Below are 9682 nucleotides of genomic sequence, written 5' to 3' on the forward strand. Positions count from 1 at the left end.
TTTTTTTGTGGAACCAGGGATAGAACTCAGGCCCTTGCGCTTGCCAGGGAAGCACTTATTCTACTGTGCCATCTCCCCAGCCCCTGGAAGTTATTTTCTTTAAGGACCTGAAATGGTTCACTCCAAACTCTTCTTGATTTGATGGCTGTTGAGAAATCTGCAGTGATTGTTTTGGGCTTTCCACTGTAGGTGATCTGTTTCTTCTCTCTAGCAGCTTTCACTGTTCTATTATTTTGATGAATTTCTGAGATCTTGGTTATTGTGCATCTAGGTGTAGATTTACTTGATTATGGGTGTTTGGAGTTCTATATGCCTCACTTATATGTATGTCAGGTTCTTTTCTCATGTTTGGGAAATTTTCTGTTAGTACTTCTACAAATAGTCTTTTTCTGACATTTGCACTGTCTCCTGTTACTTCATTGACACCTATCTTCTTATATTATTTTTCTTGCATCATCTTGTAGCTGCTGAATTATTATTTCCTGGTTCCTTGCAAGTTTTAAGAGACCTTTCTTTTCATGTTTATTAGCTGCACGATTGTCTTCGAGGTCTGAAAGTCTATCTTCAGTTTCATTCAAGAAGTTTTTGTTTTGTTTTGTTTTGTTTTGTTTTTTGGTGGAACCAGGGATTGAACTCAGACACTTATTCTACTGAGCCATCTCCCTGGCCCCTCATTCAAGAAGTTTTGTCAGCTTTTAGTGGAGTTCTTAATTCTTTTTGAATCTGTTTCATTTATCCTGATTCTTTCCTATATTTTTACTATATTTTTTATTGAGAGTACAAGTTAGAATTAGAACAAAAAATTACAAGTGATACAAATTTTCACTTAACAAAATAATATTAATTTCACAGTATTTGTTGTAATACATAGTGTTGTCTTCCAACCAGTAAATAATTTTACTATATATGTGCATGTAAACTTGAAGACAGAAAAGAAATGTATAAGAAATTAAGAAGAGAAAAATTACAGACAACTGAAAAAGGAGATGAAGCAAATTGAAGCATTAACTGCTTCTTTTCATAGACCAGCAGAAATACACAATACAGTAGTCCAAACTAACCTGCTTACATACATAGATATATCTCTTTCCCTCACTCCCTCTCCTATCCTCCTCAACTCTGTAACTCTTCCCCCCACTCCCTCTCCCATCCTTCTCCTCAACTCAGTAACTCTTTCATTTTGAATAAATTCATTCCTTTTCCCCAGTATCTATTGTATCTTTCAGACTCCATTTTTCTCTTTCAGCTTCTCACTCTAAGGAGACAGTACAATGTTTGTACATGTGGGTCTGATTTATTTCACTTAAAAGTATGTTCTCTAGGTGCATCCATTTACTGACAAAAGACTCAAACTTATCCTGTTCTATTTATTTATTTATATTTATATTTTATTTTGTTTTATTTTATTTTTATTTTTTGCAGAAGTGGGGATTGAACTCAGGCTCTTATGCTTGCCAAGGAAGTGCTTATTCTATTGAGCCATCTCCCTGGCCCTTATCCTGTTTTATAGAAGAATAATACTCCATTGTGTAAAAATACCACATCTTCCTTATCCATTCTTCTGTTGATGGCCATCTGCGTTGTTTCCAGGATTTATCTATGACAAATTGTGCTGCTATAAACATGGGTGCATATATATCACTGTGTAATGAGGTTTTTCAGTTCTTCTGGAAAAAATACCTAGGTGGAGAATAGCTGCTTTTATGAGATTTCCAGGCTTAGCTTTTTTTTTTTTTTTTTTTTTTGCAGAACCGGAGATTGAACTCAGGCCCTTGCGCTTGCCAGGGAAGCGCTTATTCCAATGAGCCATCTCCCTGGCCCCTTCCAGTCTTAGCTTTTTAAGGAGTCTCCACACTGACTTCCATAGTGGTTGTACCAGTCTGTACTCCCATCAACAGTGCAGAAGTGTTCCTTTTTCTCCACAGCCTCTCCAGCATTTGTTATTGGCTGACTTCTTGATGTTAGCCATTCTTTATGAGGTGAGATAGACTCTCAGTGTTGCTTTTATTCACATTTCTCTTCTTTCCTGTATTGTTCATTGTTTCTATCATTTTTCTATTATACTGTATTTTTTTTATCTATGTCTGTTTTAGCTATGTTGAGCAATTCTTTCACAATTGTTGTCATTTCTTTTTTGACCTGAGAGATTATTTCTAATCTTGTTTCTGTAGCATGATGGACTTGTTTCTTTACTTCAGTTGTTATCATTTCAGAAATTTCATATGTGTGATTTCCAAGTTCTTGTATGTCTTTGTCTCCTGGATTTGTTCACAGTAGACTGGAGGATTGATACTGCCTTTTGCTCCTGTGTTTTGGCATTTTTAAAGCTCCCAGTAATCATCCAGACTTAGCAGTGGTGAGAGAGTGGTGAAATGTACATCAATAAGGTTTCCACTCCAGTGGGGAGCAGGGAGGACTCACGAAGGCTCTCACTACTAGTGTGGGTGTCTGGCCAATACTCAAAAAGCTTTAGTGTAGGTGTTGGTTGGCTACATCAGGATCCCATGGGCCACGCAGATTCTTAAAATGTTGAACCAGTGCCAGAACAAGTTCTACTCCTGCATTCTGGGGGCCAAGTGGTGCACCTTGTCGGAATCCCACAGGCCATCCAGAGTCCTTCTAAGTCCTTAAATGGATGCACTAGGAGTCAGGAAAGCTCCATACCTGCACATGCTGGGCTCACAGATCACAGCTCTCCCATGGGCCACTCAGAGAACCATGGGCCACTCAGAGTCCTCCTAAGTTCTTAAAAGTTTGGGCAGGCACCAGCACAAGCTCCACATATGTGCACTATGGGTTAAAAGTCAGAGTTTACCAATCCTGCATGCCACCTAGTGTCCTCCAAAGTTCTTAAATGACACCAAGAAAGCTCTGCCCCTGTGCACGCTGGGCCCACAGATCACAGCTCTCCAGAGTCCTGCAGGCTGCTCAGAGTCCTCCTAAGTTGTTAAAAGGTTGGACTAGCACCAGCAAAGCACCTCACCTGTGCCCTGGGTGCTAAAGGTTAGAGTTTACCAGTCCCACAGGCCACCTAGAGTTCTTATTTTTGTATTTTTGTATACATAAATTTACTCTGACCCAAATTATATTTCTTCAATTCTGATCCAATGCCCTTATTATGTTTCCACACATGCCTTCCTGGTTTCTGTTGATATGAATAGATAAGAGTCTCACAGTTTTTTGGTTGTGACTGCAAAAGCTTATGGGTCGTATTTGTACCTGCTGAAATCTATTTTAATACAGTGTTTTAGTTGCCTTTCTCATCACTGAGACAAAATACTCAACATCCAAAGTTAAAGGGGAAGAGCTTTATTTTAGCTCAGTTTGTAGAGGCTTCAGTCCATTGTCAGAGAGGGCTCCAAGGCTGGGTGGCACAGCAGATGTGTACCACAGAGGAGAAACAGTTCATGGTGTGGCATGCAGCAACCAGCAGCAGCAGCAGCAGAAGCAGCAACAGGGAGCCTGGCTTTCCTTTCTTTTTTCTGGTACTAAGAATTGAACGCATTACTTGCTGCTTGCCAAGTAGGCATTGTGCTGTGGGGCTTTGGGGAGGAGATTGGATCGTGGGGATATGGAGATCAGTGGAATAGTCCACTGATGGGTTTGTAGCTAAATATGATGATGGGAGGTTGTGCCTGGATCCCCTGGCCTGAGAGGGTCCATCTCCTCTCCCCCACTCCTCCCTTGGCTTTCTCTCAACTTCCCTGCTCCATTCCACAATCAGCTCTCCTCCACTACACCCCTCTGCCATGCTATCTCAGGTTGTAGGCAGCTCGTCATGCAAGGTTGGAAATTTCAAAAACTGGAGTGAAAATAAACCTCTCCTCCTTTAAGCTGTGGGTGTCAGGGGGCCGGAGAAATAGCTCAGTAGAAGCACAAGGGCCTGAGTTCAATCCCCTGTTCTGAAAATAAATAAATAAAATAAAAATGAATAAATAAATAAAAAGGTGTGAGTGTCAGGTATTGTGTCCTAGCAATCAGGAAAGTAACTAAGGTAAGGTAATAATTAAAATAACCAGCCACCTGGGTGTGGTGGTGCACATCTGTTATTTCCAATGCTCTGGGAGACAGAGACAAGAGAATTGCAAGTTTGAATTGCAATGCAAGTTCAAGCCTATCCTGGGCTGCTTTGTGAGCCCTTGTCTCAAAATAAAAAATAAATAGCTAAAGCTATAGCTCAGTACAAGTGCCCTTGCTTCAATCTCCAGCCTCTCTCTCTCTCTCTCTGTCTCTCTCTCCTCCCACCAAGAAAGACAGTATTCCACGGCAAAAAGTAGTCATCAGAGCCATGTTTTCTATAAACATTTAACTTACAGATTATCTATAAGTAATAATTAAAATAACTTTAACCACCATATTTTATTCGATATCTTTTAAAATCAGTGGAACATAGCTACTAATATTTCTAAATCGAGATATGTGAGAAGTTTCACATAGCCCAGCCCCAGTTCAGAGAACACATCCTCTGGATTCATTTCTGGTATTGACCTCTACAGAAGTCAAGATTCAGTCAGAAAAGCAGAATCATTACAAGTGACACAGAACGGGGATTTGCTTAGCAAGTGGCCTGTATCCAAGTGTGGGAACTGCTGGAGATGGCCTGTAAAGCTGGTCCATCTGGTGACAAGGAGGTGTCTCTAGGGTCCTGAGACTGGGGAAGGAAGGAAAACTGGATATGGGATGAGGTCAGCAGCATGCAGTGGGGTCCAGTGACAGCAAACTGGGGCCCGCTGTGGGCACTGCCCGCAGCTCCCAATGGAGTCTCCTGTAGCAGCTGTGCAGCCTCTATCCTGAAGCTGTCACCCAGGCCTGGCTGAGGACAGTGCTACTGAGGGGAGAGATCTGGGGGTTTCCCAGGAAGCAGGAGCCTGGCTTCTGGCCCACGAAGTTGTGCCAGTGGACAAGTGAGGGCTGTGCGAGAGACAGTCCCCTGCCTCCAGCCTGCATTGACCTCCAGAGCAAAGGAGGATGGCTGAACTTTCACCTTTGTCCTCCAAATGTCATGCAGAGTTCTTCTGTGAGCAACCCTAGCGCAGAAACAGGCAAGAGGTGCTGGAAAGGCAGCTACAGTTTAGCCAAGTTGTACAGGACAAACAATGTTTCCTATGACCACAGAATGTGCATGCTCATAAGGAAGCAAACAATACCAACCCCAGGAAGAATCATGTCCTGCAAACATGCACTAACAAGAAATAAAAACTGAAGAAAAACAGATGTAACATAGACAGTGTCTGTCTGGGTGTTTTCCCAAAGACAGAATTCTGAGATAAGTGCTTGCATCATCCCCATTTTATAGAAGAGAAAACTGAGGCAGAAATTAAGGATTTTGTCCTAAGTGACACAGGTAGAAGGGATAGAGCCAAACTCTGAACCAAGGCAGTTTGCAATCAAAGCCCTGGGCATTGTCTTCCTTTATGTTGTTTATTTGGCATAAAGCTTTCCCAAACACTGAAGATGAATGCATCTTTCAGGCAGTATCACAGATATGAGTAGTTTGTTGCACTTGCACATTTTTGTCCTTGGATTGTGCTGTGCTTATTAATAATGAGCCTCCCTAGTCGGATGCAATACTGTCACAGGCGATGTCCTAATTGTATGCAGTCACTTCGGCTGCTAGGAGTGCTGTCCAGCTGGCACCTCGTATGGCCTTGTGGTGTGGACCTAACAACGCCTGTTGCCCTCAGAGCGAGGTAGTGTACCCACAGGCGTGTGTCCTTTTGGCCAAACAGCACCAAGTCCAGAAGATCTCTTTTGTAAATACTTCTGATGAGTCTTAGAGAAGCAGTCAAAGTTCTTTCACGGATTCACCCAGGTGCTCGTCGATGATAGTCACATAATCCAGACAAGTCAGGGCAACGGAGCTGCCAGTGAGGAGCAGGGGGTCACCTCCAAAGCTGGCCAGGGGGCATTCACGTCTAGGTTTGCTTTAAAGAAGGATCACCCAAAGGATTATTGAGTGAATTCCTGGAGTTCATTCAGCTGATGGAAGGTAGAGGAGACCACAAACTTAGGCCTAAATTCTGCACTTTTGTATGCTCTAGGAATGAAAAGGCCTTTTGTTGACTTTCATTTAGATTTAGTTAACATTCAACCCACAGAGAACAGAAGGCTGTATGTGACCTTGAGGAAAGAGGCCCCACTCACCTTGAAGCATCTGACGTTTGACGTGGGCTGTTATTGATTCCCATGAAAACACTGGAAGAATATTCGTTTTCTGGTTGGATGATTGAGTTTCCCTTTTTTTAAACATCATTACAGTCCGATCTGCAGTATTTCCTCAAATATGTGAGGGGAAGGGAGTGGCGACTTCCTAAAGGAAGGTACTTATATTTTTAGACAGATAGCTGCTTTCACAAAGCTTTTCTCAGAAAACACATTTACAGAAGAGCATTCTGAGTAATAGAAAGTACATTTTAAATCATGGGAAAGGTGAGTTAGCTTACAATGTATTTTTAATACAATGAGAAAGAAATGAAGACTTGTTTCATTTTCAAAGAGGATTTTAAACAGGTTTCTGAATTTGAGAATATCTGCCTTAATTTCACTTTCTTCTAATTTCCTTTATCCTAAGCTTATGAGTCTGTAGAATCAAGGAGAGTTGTTCCCTATGAAATGAGAGGGCCCAGTTCAGCTAGAGATAACAGACTTGTGAAGAGGAACTGTGTGTGTGTGTGTGTGTGTGTGTGTGTGTGGAGAGAGAGAGAGAGAGAGAGAGAGAGAGAGAGAGAGAGAGAGAGAGAGAGAGGCCTGAGACACAGTTTGTGTTGTTTGGTCACCAAGTTACAGTGCATCACAGCTCAAAAGAGCCCTACAAGCCATCCAGTTCAGCGATTCTCATCTTGAGGACGGGCCGGCCGCACTAGGAGGTGGCTACAGGACTGTGCCCACCAATGTGCAGCCCCAGTGAGTGCTCAGGTAACCAGCTGACACAATGGCCTTATTTAAACAATGAGCAGTTGGTGACCTAAACAGGAACGGGATTCTGACTGGCAGCCAATTTAAAGTGGGACCTGTTTGAGACACATGGCTTAAAAAGGGACATTTTGTTTTCCAAATAGGTGTCAAGAGCGCAGACATCATATCTATGGTATGTTTTATGGGGCTCTGGGAAGACACCCCTAGTCCCTCTATTTCTCTCTTGTTTCATCATCTTGAAATTCATTTACAAAGACACAAAGCCTTTATGTTACATTTGTAAATAAAATGCTCCTCAAGAAAGTAAGAGGTGACATAAGTGTACAAAGCTAAGGAGATGTGATAGTGGATAACTAGCTACTGTGGCTTGTATGGAGCTGTCTCCCAAATCTTGTGCTCTCACAGGGGGTTTCTCTGAGGTCACTGGATCTATGGTGTGTGACATAGGATTAAAGGTAGGTGATAAAGTGACTTAAAAAAGTTCTGGGTGTGGATAATGAAAGCTCCAACCTGGGTATGGGTGGCACCAATCAATGGGCTTATAATATGGGTAGAATACAAATAGATGGGGGAAGGCAGGCTTGCTGCTGCCACTTGCTTCTTGCTGCCTTCTGGTTACACACCATAGACTGTTTCTCTTCTGCAGTGCACCTCCACCATGTCACCCTGCTTTAGATCTAGCTGACTATAAGCAGGGCATGGTGGTGCTTGCCTGTAATCCCAGCACTGGGAAGGCTAAGGTAGGAAGATAGCCTTGCATTCAAGGCCAGCCTGTGCTGCATAGTGAGTTTAGGATCAGCCCGAACTACACAATGAGGCCTTGTCTCAAACAAAAACCAACCTCCCCAACCACGCCCCCTCAAAAAAAAAAAAAAAGCAAAAAGCTAGTTATAGACTGAAACTTCTACAAACTGTGGGCTGAAATTCCTTCTTTAACTTTCCTCCTTTAACTCTGGGTGTCGTGTATTTCATCTCAGCAACGAAAGAAGTAGCCAAGGTGTTTATCTGAGCAGATTTTCACAATGGAAGAATAGGTGGTGTGAAACAACCAAGACCCAGAAAGGTGCCCTTATGGAAATTTTGTCTTCTAATTTTTTATTATGAAAACTTTCAGACATACATAAAAATTAAAAGAACAGTGAATTCCATTGTGTGCATGCATTGAAATATCACATTATATTCTGCAAATTTGTACAACTATTATGCGCTGGTTAAAAACATTAGATAAAGAAAGTGTGCTGTCACCCCATACCTACCATTTATATTAAAATTTTCTTAAAACATCCCCGTATCAGTGTGATCTATCCAAGGTGCACTTGTATATGTGTACCCGTGCACATGTGTGCACCCACACACATGTCTGTGCCTCTTTCATAGCCAGCTGAGCACGTCCATAAAGGATTCAAGTACTGGACAGGGAAAAGGGACCAGATATATTGCAAAGAAGTTTAAGTTTTACTCCAAGTCTCAAAATCAGAAAAAGGGGACCAGACTCCCAAGATCTCAGCCAAGACCACCCTTTCCATTGTACAATGGCTCTTTTTGTTAATTGTGATGGGGCACACACAGCACTGTTGTCACACTTCCGTAGGTGCAGGTTTCCTTCACATCATGCACTTTATTTCAGGATCATTCCGCCTAGTATTGAGAAAAAAGGACAAGTAAGAGGGAAGAGAGAGAGCCCCGGCACTGGTGACCCGAAGGCAGAGTGCTTCCAAGGAGCCCAAGTTTGCAACTCAAGGAGCAGTTTTACTCATGCTGAGCTTGACCCTTAAGGAAGAGCCTGGGCCCTGGAAGGAAACAAGCGAGGCTGCTTCTGCACTCGCACGCTGGCACCTGGAAGCCCCGACCTTCTCCCACCCTTCGCTCCAGCCTCATCCTTTTGCTGTAGCAATCTTCACTACTGTGTTCTGGAATATTTTCCTGGAATAGTATCTCTCCCGTCTTTCCAACAGGGCTGGATGCCTGAACCTCACTGCTGGTCCAGCCTCACCAGGGCACCCCTAACTTACTCAGCACTTACTCCTGTCATTGTACTTTTTACTCTGGGTTCTAATTTCCTCCTTGCTTGGTGGTTTCGCCCACAGGACTGTAGACTTCCCCATGATGGAAACTGCATCTTCACAGCTTTGATGTTTCCAGTACTCAGCTCAATCCTTGTCACTCATTAACATGTGCTGTAAATATTATTTGTTGAGTAAATGACCAGAGACCATGAATTTACAAAGATTTGAACTTTCATTTGATCAAGTTAGGGTTTTAAGGCATGAGGACTCAAGTGTGTTGGAGTTTATTTTATTTTATTTTTTTGGTTTGTTTTGTAAATGTGAAATACGAGTAAGAGAATTTGACAGGTATTGAGGAAGAGAAGAAATAGAGCTCAGTGCAGTTAAGGCAGAGGCTTAAGTAGCTTGGAAGTAGCCCAAGGGAATATTTGCAGAGCTAATGACCCGGTCTTTGGAACACAGAGGAATTTTTTCAAACAAAGAGCTTATTAAGCTCTGCTCTGTGCCATTGGTCTCATGGAGGGATAGTGCAAGAAAACAGGTTGAAGGAATCACCAGGGCAAAAGAAAAAATTATGGATGTGGCCCATCACATCTAGGAAGCAGCCAGTGGGGGAGGCCGGCATGTGTAGCTCAAGCAGGCCTCTTCCAGAAGCAAAATAAAAAGGTTTAGTTTTCTCAATGTTTCAACCAATGTCTTTTAAGTGTTGGCTAAGGGCTACCCAACTAGATACATTCATTTCTCCTTCTTGTCCAAGGAAT

General features: G+C 42.5%; 1 pseudogene; it reads right to left on the reverse strand.

Annotated features, from left to right (window-relative positions):
* LOC101582104 overlaps positions 1 to 9020 on the reverse strand; it is a 30064-nt pseudogene extending 21044 nt beyond the window's left edge.
* Between the last annotated feature and the right edge of the window lie 662 nt (positions 9021 to 9682).

This window comes from Octodon degus, unplaced genomic scaffold, assembly GCF_000260255.1.
Source record: "Octodon degus isolate 3935 unplaced genomic scaffold, OctDeg1.0 scaffold00114, whole genome shotgun sequence".
Lineage (NCBI taxonomy): Eukaryota > Metazoa > Chordata > Mammalia > Rodentia > Octodontidae > Octodon > Octodon degus.